At 39.0% G+C, this 13,206-nt stretch overlaps 1 protein-coding gene across 9 annotated transcripts in view; it reads left to right on the top strand.

Moving 5' to 3' along the window:
- Positions 1–13,206, top strand: part of eya4 (EYA transcriptional coactivator and phosphatase 4) — a 57,026-nt gene that overhangs the window by 16,598 nt on the left and 27,222 nt on the right. Inside the window, exon 1 of one of the 9 annotated variants that reach the window (XM_014018891.1) lies at positions 12,597–12,946. The exons of the other annotated variants lie outside the window; for them this stretch is intronic. The gene's annotated coding sequence lies outside the window, so the exon portion shown is untranslated. Of the gene's footprint in view, positions 1–12,596; positions 12,947–13,206 lie in introns of those variants that run through there. 9 annotated transcript variants of the gene reach the window in all.

Genomic DNA, 13,206 nt, shown 5'->3' with positions numbered 1-13,206 from the left:
ATATTTGTAATGGTTAAGGAAAATAATAATGGAGGCTGAAGAAAATTGAAAGGTCAATGGCCAGGGTCTCTAAAAACATATTCTGCAAAAATCTCCACGTTTTGTAGATTTTTGAACGTTGTGCCCTTGTTGTGGCCTTAAAAATCACGTTCACTGAAATCAGGAGAAATTCTGGGTGTAAGAAAATATGGATACTGAAATATTGCAGTATTTCTTTTCCTGATACTGTGTCAATTTCCCAAAGCACTATCAGTCTTTAATTAAAGTTTAATGTGTACACTTTCATGCCCGCCGTTCTTTTAGTCTTCCACTGCGAGTTGGCAGATAGATGGATGCTGCAAGAAGAAATTTGAAAAACAAATGCAGTTCTTACTCTTGTTCAGTGTGCATCTGATTGCAAAAAAAATAAAATAAAGTAAATTTAATCAGATTTCATGCATGTAATTCATGTGCTCTTTATACTTAGTTTTATTATTAAAATCTTTTGGAGGAAAAAAAAGGCCAATTTATCGCCTTGCTTATAGCATCGCAATATATCGCGACATATCACATCGTGACCCCAGTGTCGTGATATGAATCATATCACTAAATCCTTGCCAACACATTGTCCGTCTTTCTAATATAACAATGAGTTTGTGCTCTGGAAGCACAGCCGATCATTTTTAGCAGCATGCGGAAGCTCACCAGTATGGCAGGCCCTTTTTATATTTAATCAGTTTCACCACACTCACATTACAGATATCTGAAATTGGTTTATGGCTAGACAGATTAGACATTTTAGTTATTTAAGTGAGAGCCATATAAGATTCAACTAGTGCAAATTAAATGGCAGACTTTTTCATGTTCTGTCATTATTATTAAAGAAAATGCTGAACTCTCTTTCAATAAATATTAATAATGTTTCTGCTGTCGATCATCATTCTGTGCTATTTTAAACTGGAACTGGGTGATGTCAGCACAAGGTTTCAGACTGTAGAAAAGCATTCATTGCAAACAAAAAAAACTGCATAAAGCTCGTGTTTTGCCATCTTTTTAAATTTACGGTAGATTAAAGCAAAAACTAATGCAGTTCAGTTCATTTATAAGGCACATATGTCTGTCCAGTCAAAAGTCAACTAGGTGTGAAGTCAAACGGTCACAGTGAGTCAGATACAGGACGACAGACTCAAACTCCCTGAACGGACCGGAGAATTCATTTAGGAACTTGGAGCGAGCGGAGTGGGCTTTCTGAGGGGAACGCACCAGACAGGAAACCACATGATAAGTGTGCTTCGGTGTCTGCTCTGTGTGTGTCTGTGTGTGTGTGTGTGTGTTTTTTTCTGTTTTGCACTTACACTTTCTGCAGTGTGGGATGGCTGAGGTCATTCAAGTGGAGAGTCTTGTTCAGTGGGAGTCAATCAGGATGCTACTTTTTTTTGCCAGAAAAAAAAAATATATATATATATAAAATCAAGAAAAACACCTTATAACAGATGTTGATACATGCCAGAGATTTTAGTCTATTTTTATAGTTAATTTTAAGCAGATGGAAGCTCTTTGATATAAGTGCAGTAAATGTCTAAAAATAGTTAATAAATTAGTGAAGCGTTATTCTTCTAATTGTTCTGAGGAGCTTTAGGGTAGACTCTATATTTTGTCCACCTCGGTATTTGGGTCGACGCTCATCTGCGACAGGTTTAAAAAAAAAAAAAAGCAAAAAACAAGCATGTTTCCTCATTTTGCTGCAAAGGAAATGAAATTGCAACAATTGTGCTTTGGTTCTGGAGGAACCTGCTCACCCTGCCTGCCGCGAGAACTTCCTCTGCTGCTCTGGTGGGAGATTGGATTTCCTTCTGAGCAGAGTCAGCGAGGGGCGCCGGTGCCAGATGGGATCTAACCTGGGACTCTAGCACAAAGTTTATTTCCTTTGAAATGCATGAAGCGAAAATAATTTTGGTTTTGATTATTAGATTATCATTGTTCATTTGCATCATGACATACTGTATGGCAGATTATTGTTTTTCTTTGTTTGAAAACAAAAAAAAAGTGAAATTTCCATAAAATCTAAATTTTGGAATCTGGTACAATGACGTGTTTGGCTTTGTGTGTTTTTTTTAATTAAAGTGATTTAATTTATAAATTTTCAACTCAATTTTTTATTATCTTCTTATAGGATAAAATATCAGTATTATGAATTGTACACATTGCATTTGGATTGACGCTTTTATTTTCTTTAATCAGGGAAAAACGTAAATATTTTTATTCATAACATAATTTCATGTTTCTAAAACTCTAAAGCTGTTTCTGCACATTTTACACAAGTTTTTCTTTGCTTATTATTTGGCGAGCTGAAGATGGAGTTTATGATGAAACGTTTTTATCTAGATAGAAGGATTGTGGTCTGATGGGTTCATTTGAGCGCTTATATAATTTAAGTTCTGTCTTTCACATAAGAGTATTTTTCACCACAATGCACCTCTAAAATCAAATTTAAACTGTAAACGTCCCCATATTATAACAAGAGTTCAATAAAGAAATGAGCATTAAAGTGTTTTCAGTGATTGAATAAGGTTGGTTCAGTTTTAAACTAATTCTGAACAAACAATTAGCACAACTTCTATTCATGTTGAACAACTGTTCTGATATTTTTAGATTTTCTGCTCAGCATGAAGCTGACCTCTGATCATTTAAGTGATAAAGCTCAGTGTTTATAGGATTAATGAACACTTCATTGTCAGACACTTTACCTATTCCATATTTAAAGTTATACTTCTCTAAACCTACGTCTAATTTCTGCTGCTTTGGTCAATTACTGAATGAATTTTGAAGTCAGCGGCACAATTTTGTTTTCGTCCGCTGAAGCACACTCTTCCTGCAATCTTTATTCTGGACTGTAGAGAATCAAACACCAATGTTTCTGCTTTATTTTTAATTTGGCTTTCAGTGTTTTCTCATCCATGAGGTGTCTGCAGAAACAAACTAGCCTGTGTGCTCGGCTCGCCTGTTCTAGCTTTTTGACCGAGGTTGAGAACGGCAATCGTATATTCAGTACAAGCAGCACCTGAGACACACGCTCTAGGTCTTATAAAGTTTATTTAAATTTTTGCCACATTATGATGCTAAGAAATGCATCCTCTTTGACTTGATGCTGCTTGGCTCACAGAAAATTGTGTCCAAACTTGTTAATTCCACTGTAGTGAAATAACACTGTAAGCTTTGCAACATGTAACTTTGGTTAAATCCCCATCCGAACCATGTTTGTTCGTCTTGGATGTGTCCAGCAGTTGTCCCCCTCCCCCACCCCCCCACCCCTCTGAAGTGTCCTCCTTTTTTGTCCATCTGTCGTTTCTTTCCCCCGCCAGCCTGCCTGCCTCTTCACCTCTCGCTGGCTGCAGAGTGATGATTCAAGACCTATTGTGAATTCGGCAATCCGATACAGAGCCAGCCCGAGAGCGAGGGTGGGGAGTTGGTGACGGGAGGGGGTGCAGGGTTTGGTGGGGGGGTGAGGAACGAGAAGGATTATGGGTGTTCCTAGAGCCGTATCCACGCTGTCTGGAGCCCGAGGTGCTTTGGCACTCTACTTGTCCTCTGGCTTACCTGTTGCTCTCGTCTTGATGTCTCCGTCTTTGTCTCCATCAACGCACCCAAACGCCTTACTGTCCCATTTTCAAACACCTTTATTGGCCACCTCTATTTCCTTTTCACAAAAAAAATCGGGTTGTGTGATTTTTAAGAAGACGACATAAAGTTTTTCAAAGCTTGGTATGACAGAACAGCTTGTAACCCCCCCCCCCTCCCCCCAATTGCAGCAGACTACTCATAATGGGCCACATATTAAATCTAAGAGCAGATGGCATGTGTAAAACCATACCATTCTCTCTCTTCTGAATGTTTCCCCTTATCTTTTTTTTTTTTTAAAAAAGGATATCTACCTTATGTTGTACCTCTCATGCACATCCACCGGTCCGTGATGTCATGAGCAGCATTATTTAACAGGCAGCTGGGAGCCCATTCATCATTTAATTAAAAGCGTCTGAAAGGAATCTGAGGCCTAATGAGATTAGTTTTAATTATTGATGCCTCTGCTGCTGCTGCCACAGATGCGCACGTACACACACACAGGCTGGCAAACTGCGACCGCAAGAAACATTTTGAGAATTAGTTTTAGTTTTTACATTTAAATTAGCTTTTTTTTTTAAACTTTGTTAGGTATTTGCTTTCTCACCTGCTGTCTTTCCAGACATCCTAATGCGTTTGTTTCACAACCTGGTAGTCATAGGATGGACTGTGGTGTGTGGAGCTGAGGTGGCTGCGGTCACTTGTAGAGGGTTACACAGTAACAGTTGTTTCTTCAGGTTTCTAACTGTTTTCTCACTCGATCAAGTTCATACATGTCAGTGGATTTTTTTTCACGAAAGTCTCTTAATGATCTGTTTTGTAATGATTTTTATTGTACAGTAAAATAATGAACAAATCTAAAGGTACCATGTTAATTACAGAAGAGAATTAGGACCATGGTGCAATATTTAGTATATATATTTTTCAGACTTATGAAAATAATGTCAAAATTCTGACTTAAGAACAGAATTTCATCAGTGTATGGGAATATATGCACACGTGGACAAAATTGTTGGTAGCTCTTGTTTAATGAAAGAAAAACCCACAATGGTCACAGAAATAACTAGAATCTGACAAAAGTAATAGTAAATAATTCTATAAAAGTGAAAAAAAATGAAAGTCAGACATTGCTTTTCAACCATGCTTCAAATGAATTAAAAATAAATAAATAAAACTCCTGAAACAGGCCTGGACAGAAATGATGGTACCCCTGAAAATAATCCCCTGGACCAAAGGGTCCAGTTAAATCAAGGTGTGTCCACTAATTAGCATCACAGGTGTGTACAATACCATACCATACCATACCATACCATACCATACCATACCATACCATACCATACCATACCATACCATACCATACCATACCATACCATACCATACCATACCACTTTATTTCTAAAGCCCTTAAAAACAACATCACAGCTGACCGAAGTGCTGTACAAATGTATAAAAAAACATTAAAAAAATAAAACGACAATACAAAAATCACAGTCACACAGTCAGTGGGCCTGTATATAGGATATGCATCAATTTGTCTCAGATGAGCTTGAACCCAGAGATGCTGGCAGCATTTCTGGGTGTTATATGGCTTTGGCTTTGCATGGTAAAGTTTTAACTTGTACTTGTAGATGTAGAGACAAACTGTGTTCCCTGACAATGTGTTTTCTAAAGAGTTTCTGAGCCCATGTGGTAATATCTGTTACAGAATGATGTTGGATTTTAATGTAGTGCCACCTGAGGGATCAAAGATGACGGATGCTAAGTGTTGATTTTTGGCCTTGCTGCTTACTTGCAGAGATTTGTCCAGATTTTCTGAATCTTTTGATGATGTTATGGACTGTAGATGATGAAATCCATAAATTTCTTGCAATTGTATGTTGAGAAACGTTCTTAAACTGTTGGACTATTTCCTCACACAGTTGTTCACAAAGTGGTGAACCTCACTCCATCTTTGCTTGTGAACGACTGAGCCTTTTGGGGATGCCCCCTTTATAACTACTAATCATGACACTCGTTTCCAATTGTTCACCTGTGGAGTTCCAAACAGGTGTTTTTTTGAGCAGTTCTCAACTTTCCCAGTCTTTTGTTGCCTCTCTCTCAGCATTTCTGGAACGTGTTGCATGCAGCATTAACTTCAAAATGATTGAATATTTGGCAAATAATAAAAAAGTTTATTTGTACGTCTGAAATTTCTACTGAATTGTAAGTTTTAGGAGCATGTCTGTCACTGGTTTAAGTGATAGTCAGAAAGTGTGTGTGTGTGTCTGCATGGTCAGCCATGATGGTTTTGGTTTCCTCCAGTTTTCACCCTCATCAGATTAACTGAGGAGGGTCAGTTGAGGCTAAATGCACAATTAACAGTGCAGAACCAGTGCCCACCCCCACCCACACACACACACACACACATCCATCAATGACTTTTCATTTGTGTCCACTGAGTAAAGCTGCAATAAATTGTCTGTGATCCCCTCACTCCCTGAGACAATAAGGAGCCAATTTAAACAGAAAGTATGAAGACCACCAGTGCAGTGATCAGCATGAGGGGTCTTCTGCTGGTCTGTGAGGTAAAACTGTAAAATCTGCAGCTTTACATGCCAACAAATACATAGATAGTAAATTTAAATGGTACAAAAGTTGTGGAAGCAACCAAACACACAATGAATATTAAGTTGAGTTTATGAGCAGTAAGGGTAGTATTTTACCAGGCTGAGACTTTTGGACACCAATTGTTGAAACAAAGAAAAAAAATGTGCATGGTGTTCTAGACTTAGCACAGTAATTGTCTAACTCCGCCCACATTGTATCAACTTTGGCTCATTTTGTACCCACTCTGGCAGCCTCTCACACATTTTTTATTCGATCTACTGGAGTAGACTTTTGTAACAAAAACTATCAGATTTTAAACTGTTTTTCAGTAGTTATGTTTCATCAGCATGGTTTTTTAGAACTGGGCACTTGCTTTATATGAAGATGCCTGCGACACAATTTATTTGGGTTTGAGATGAGTTGGAGATGACTACAACAACTCCGTTTATTGTAGTTATAATAATTATGATTATAATGCATTAGCCTTTTATATAGCACTTTTCAAGACCCTCAAAGACCACACACACACACATTCACACACTGATAAGCTACAGTAAGCACACTGACAGAGGCGGGGCTGCCATACTGCGCCACCGGATCCTCTGAGGGTGAAGTGTCTTGCCCAAGGACACATTGACTGAGACAACTGGAACTGGGGATCGAACCAGCACCCCACCGGTTACAGGACGAGGGCTGCGTTTCGATTCAGATTTCCCAAATTGATTCGATTCACAGGGGCCCGATTCGTTTAACGATTCATGATGATTCACGATTCAGTTTGATTGATTTTTAAATTGGTTAAGGATATCAAGCAGTAACATATTTACTTTGATATAGAAGACGTTCTCAAAGGAACTAACTCTGCAAATAGAAACGAATTCTAACTTGGTGCATTGGTAAAATTATAAACATTAAGGGAAAACTTGTAAATTAGAGTTTAATCTTGAAACAAAACTGTGTCAAATTTCAAAGGGTTTAAACAAAAAAGGAATTGCAAGAAAAAGAGTTGTTGATACATTAGTTTTTTAAGAAACTAATTTTCTTGATCACTAAGAAGTGATGGAATGAGGTTGCAGGGGAAGAGGTGAGATAATATAAGTGTATACTAGGGTTGGGCATAATCGTATCGTGTGCAATTAATCGTCAGAAAAACATTAATCGATTAATTTTTGGCACTTGACGATTAATACGATTAATGCCACCAGGCAAAGTCCGCTCGCTGCTCCTCCCCACTTCAAATATGACGAACATTAAAAATAAAATTCTTTAATTTATTTATCTATCAGCACAATTTAAAATATGATGTATAGCCTGAAATCTGTAATTTTCACACAGTTTGAAACATTTTTTTACAAAGAGCAAATCTTTCCCACTAAATTGGTCATGTGACTATGAAAAAAGGTTGTCCAGGGACTCCAGGGGATTAATCGTCAAATTAATCGTTATTGGCTAAATACCACAATTAATCGTGATTAATTTTTTTGCCAGTATTGCCCAACCCTAGTGTATACTTATGCCCACTCTTTTGAGAGTAATTGTATATTTGTAATGTTTCTGTTATCGTCTGTTCAATAAAACTTCTTAACGAGAAGAAAGAAAATAAAAAGAGTACTTCAGCTACAACATTCCATCAATGTGAATGACATTAAGATGTTTCTTAAATTTAAAAATATAGATAACAAAACTAAACTATTTTGTTAGACTGTCATCTTTCACACATTTATACATGCTGAAGAGAACAGTTTCAGTCGGATGTTTACATTCTGTAGTTTTGGTTCAAGCCGCTCGAAGCTTCGTTTCCTGCTACCTCGTCCGAGCGCAAATCTTTGCAAACAAAAGTTGTCATGGCCTCTGTTATCTTTAAGTTCAGCTGAGAATCAGCTGTTAATGTTAGTGATTCCTTAGTTTCTTTTGTTTTACCCCAGACAACTTGTTGTCGGGAGCTAACATTAGCACTGACCGTCAACCGGCTGTAAACCTACGGCGAGCCAGGAGTGACACACAACACTGAAGCGCGCAGCTTCATCGCACTCAACACCCATGGGGAGAAATTGATCTCATGACTTATGAATCGATTTTCCCAAATTTGAACGAAAATCGATACAAATTGATTTAAATCGATTTTTTTTTAAACCCAGACCTAACGTCTACCCTAACCACCCCGCAAAATACTGTCAACCCTGTAAGAAAAACTTTGTTGCTCCAATTGTTTTGAAGCTGGACTGCATGCTTCTGCGACTCATACAAGGAAATTGGGAAGCACAGCGAACATTGAAGACATTCAGGAGATTCCCCTAAAAATGCTGGTAAGTCGCAGCTCAGTGAGACGCTGCCTTAAGGAAGGAAAGGCACAGAAAGGGAGCGATGCCATTTACTGAGTTCACCTGAATGCCCCCTCCTCCTCTTTTCCTTGCTCCACAGACTCACCTTGTTCTTTCCTTTCACTCCCTGACTTTTTTTCTTCTTTTATAGCGTCCTACTATTGCTGAAAAGGAGGCATTTTTGGAGTTATAAAGAGACGGATAGACTTACACCTCCCAGGGTGGGGGAACTTGATGGAGTGGGAGGGTGGTGTAGGCAGAATAGAGGAAGAGGGGGGTTGGAGGGAGGAGGCCCAGCACAATGTATTTTACATGAAAGGAAGGGGATAAAGTTACCACACTGATAACTACTCACACAAATGGGGACAGCAGAGAGCTTTGAGCATGGGACAGGTAAACGAGTGAGCTTTGTGTGTGTGTGTGTAGGTGTGTGTGTCTTTGTGCAGGAAAAAAAATAGAATTTCGATTATGGAGGAACATGGCGATGCGTTTTTTTTATTTTCAACATCCTGCAGAAGTATGTTTTGTGATTGACACAAATGTCAAAATGAAACAGGACTGATTGGAATATTTTTATGTTGAATGCCATACTTATATGAGCAAAATTGTTAAATGATAAATATATACATGTATACAATATCAATTTTAGTAAATACAAAAGAGGACTGGTTACTGGGGGGAAAAAGAATTCTGAGTTTAATGTCAGAACCATCAGTCTCGTTGTGTGAGTAAAAGATAAATTGCCGTTCCACTTTAAGAACAAAGTATTTTTTTCTGGGGTTTTTGCAGTAGAGCGAGACACCTTACTTCTGTCAGATTAAAAAAAAACTTCCTAAAGTCAACAAAAACAAAGCCAAGTCTGTGTTTTTAGTTGCACCAATATTCAGCCTTTGTTCAGTCCACTGCTCAGAAGAGTCCACGCTTCACCAGTGTTGGCTTTTCTTTTTTGATTCGGCCTGTATATTCCATCAAGCGTGTTTGGGGATGTATCTTCTCCTCCCTTCTCCTCTTGCTGTGAAAATATTTCACCAGGGATTGTTTCGGACAACCCCCTCCAAAACAGGTCTTGCCTGGCTAATAATAAAGTGCTTGAGTTGTCAAGCGCCTCGGCAGCACCCTAATCTGTTCTGACAGCTAGTCCTCTACGTAAACTCCCAAACGTCCAGCACATGTACACACACTCGCATGTCTGCATCCACTAAAAACACACACTCAGCAGACATTTGCGCTGATACACGCACACAGGTCTACAGTCAGTCAATCAATCAGGGTGTTTATTAGGGTTGAGGATTAATGCTGTGTCGTTGGGCTGCATGTTGTCTCTCTGTGGAAACCAAGCTAAACGTGTCTGCTGCCCGGTTGAACACAGTGGCCCTGTTCCAATTGGCTCTGGCCTGTGTACGTTTAGTACCCCTGCTTAGTTAATTTCTCTAGCTTTCTGTAGTTATGTGAATTCCAGTGTGCTTACTGTAAAAGGTTTCTTAAAAAATACATTTTTTTCCACTTATAAGCAAAACTAATCAATACTTAATTCTATGAAAATACATTTTATGACAAACTACTGTTTTTATAGCCTGGCCCTTGCCTTCCTATGCAATTCCACTCAATTGTAGTTTCCCTTCACTGCTCCGTCTGGGATTTCTCCCATAGACAAGGATTTCGCTGGCAGTTTTTTAGCCGAACCAATCAGAGAACAGAACGTCGATTTTCTGCGCGGTGTCAGCTAGTTAGTTAGCAATGGCAGTGGAGGAAGTGAATGAGGCCAGTCCGTGTTGATAAGGCTTCTAAATTAAATTAAATTTGTCTGACAAAGCAGCAGCTCTCATTTACAATCGTCTCGTTCAGCTCGGTACTTTTCTCCTCTCAGTAGGGTTGTTTACAACACACGATTTCCGGTTAGCTTTTTAGCTTATCCTCCTTCACAGGGACACACACGCTTCAGCAGAGGCCACGCCTCCAGCAAGAGTCGCTTCTCTATAGCAGGAAGTCCAGAACCTCGTACAAAGCAAAGTGAAGGACAGGGTCTGGTTTTTACCAGACTACTGTTTTTATATCTTGAATTAAAAATTTTCTATGAAAGTGACTTTTTGGTGGACTTGTCTACACTACTCAAAACTTTTTAAAACAAATTTTCCATTTGATGAAACTTTGTACAACACATGAGATTTTGATTTTTGTTTCAAACAATAAAAAAAAACCTTCATTTTTGATTGTCCATCCATCCATTGTTTTACCTGCTTCTTCCTTTCGTGGTCACTGCAGTCACTGTACCAGGGGCAAGGTTCTCCGTGGACAGGTTGCACGTCCATTGGGCCACATAGAGACAAACAAGACAAACAACCATTCACTGTTTCACTGGGCAATTTAGAGTTAGCAGTTAGCCTAACATTCAAGATTTTGGTTTGTGGGAGGAAACTAGAGTACTTGGGAAAACTCCATGCACAGGGAGAACATGCAAACTCTACCCAGAAAGGTCCCTGGCCGGAATTTGATCCAGCAACTTTCTTGTTGAGAGGTAACACCTCTAATGACTGAGCCACTGCACCGCCCAGCAATTATTGTTTTAAAAATGAAAATTTGCCATATTTCACTTTAGGATTGTGCTCTTGTCTTTTCTTGACTCCAAGTTGGGGTGTGGGGGACCAGATTTCATAAAGCCCTACAAAATCATGAACATTATTATTATTATTATTTTATCCAGTAGCCTACATTTGACTAAATACTTCGGTTAGATATTTTAAGGGAAAGTTCGACACCAAGGTGTCCAGAAAATTCTATACATTCATTTCTGTTTCTTAAGAGCAATAAATGCAATGTTTCCAACATGAATTGTTGGAAACAAATTTTGTCATCTATAACAGCCCTTTGATTTCCCAGAATGCTTCACAAATTGACATTAAGAACCTTCTTTCACCATGAAATGGGAGTCAATGGAAGTCGAATAGTGAATTTGCCATTACAGAATATGACGTCATCTGATATCACCTGTATGTTATTTTATATTTCTTGTTCTCACACAGTCTGCTCTCTCTATGCCATCACATATTGTTGACAGGAAGTAACAGCAACAGAGCCGGAGTTAATTCACTGAAAAAGTGGCGAGCTCCTCCCTATTGTCACTTTCAAAAGCTTCTCTGCTGCTTTTACAAAAAAATCTAATAATTCTGTTTTCTATAAATCTTCGAATCTAATCTAGAAGTGAAATTAGTCACTGAGTACACAGACTTGTTTGAAGTTATTAAGAAATCATGTTTCATTGTTATTCCTCTTTATACCACCTTGGTGACCAAAGTGAAAGGGTGCCATCTTCAGACTGAGGCAGCTGCGAGATCTTGGTTTTTAATCAACAAAGTGAGGTCCTTTTTGGAAAGTGAGGACCTTTTCCCGGTCCTCACTTTGTTTGCAGCTCTACTGTACTTTACTAGTTAGGTTTAGACGTATGGTGTGAATTAAGTTTTGGTTCAGGTCAGGGTTAACTGTAGACCAGTAATGATTAATTTTAGGGAAAATGTTTGGGTTAGGCATAAATACAGTTACAAAAATGAATGGAAGTCAATACAAAGTCCTCAGTTTGATGCCAATACAAGGATATGTGTGTGTGTGTGTGTGTGTGTTTCATACTTCCAGCCGTACCTCCAGCTGAGCTACATCTTACATGAGACACGTGTGCTGCAGTGTGGTTCCAATTAACACAGAGACCGAACGTGTGTGCTCAGGTGTGAGCCCCTGTTTAGTGTTTGTGACACGGGGGGAGTGTGTGTAATGTGCAGGGGAGGAGAAGGGGGGCAGGTGGGGGKGGGGGTCAACTGCAAGGTGTGAAGTTTATGATCTAGCTTGTACTTTCTACTGAACGGCAAGACATTCACACGTCACCCCCGCTCAAAAGATCCTTCACTATGTTGTAGATTTAAAGTTATTCTTGATTTTTTTTTAGTAGCTGGATGGGAGCTAGAAATGCAGATTTTCTGTGTGATTTCAGAAGTTTTTTTAGGCTTTAATGCAAGCCTGAAGTGCAGTGAGTGACAGCTTAGAAGAAAAGGAGGAGGAGAAGAGGGGAAAAAAAGGGGGTGGACGGAGAGGAGGAGGGAAACAAGACGAGCGAAATGTTCCCTATTACTGAAGTCGAGGAAGACAGCAGCTGTGCGTGGCTTGACCTCAGAAACAGACTAGTTTACATCCAAGGTCTCCTTTTTCTTGCCTCCTCAGGCTCGAGCAGAAAGAGGGGGGAGAAGGAAGGTCAGAGAAGGAGGAACAAAACAGAACAATTTCTTCTTTTTGAATAAGAAAAACCTGGGGTATAAAGGGAGAGGCAGGTAGACGGAGAAGCGAGGCATTCGAGGAGTTTGTGGCGCCTGCGTCCGAGGGGGAGCTGGTGGGTCGGAGCGCTCGCTTGTTCTTTTGTGGAAGTAAAAGGCTGCAAACTGACCTGATTACACTCTGAGGTAAGACCGGATCTCCTAGTCTCTGAGGAAATGTTTCACGCTCTACAAAATAATTGAAAACAACCAGAGTATTTTTTTCACACATCTGAATTTTAAACCATTTCTAAATGTGGGAAGAGAGTTTGTCTTTTACAAACAAAATTATACTCTATCGAAAAGTTTAGTTTACGTCAATAGTGTTTATATATATTTTTACGTTGATTACACCAAAAACCAGAAATGTACATTAAAATGAAATAACCGTCAAATATATATATATA

Source organism: Austrofundulus limnaeus, unplaced genomic scaffold, assembly GCF_001266775.1.
Source record: "Austrofundulus limnaeus strain Quisiro unplaced genomic scaffold, Austrofundulus_limnaeus-1.0 Scaffold205, whole genome shotgun sequence".
Classification (NCBI taxonomy): Eukaryota; Metazoa; Chordata; class Actinopteri; order Cyprinodontiformes; family Rivulidae; genus Austrofundulus; species Austrofundulus limnaeus.
Note: the sequence above shows the minus strand (reverse complement) of the source record. Positions and strands in the feature narration are given on the sequence as shown.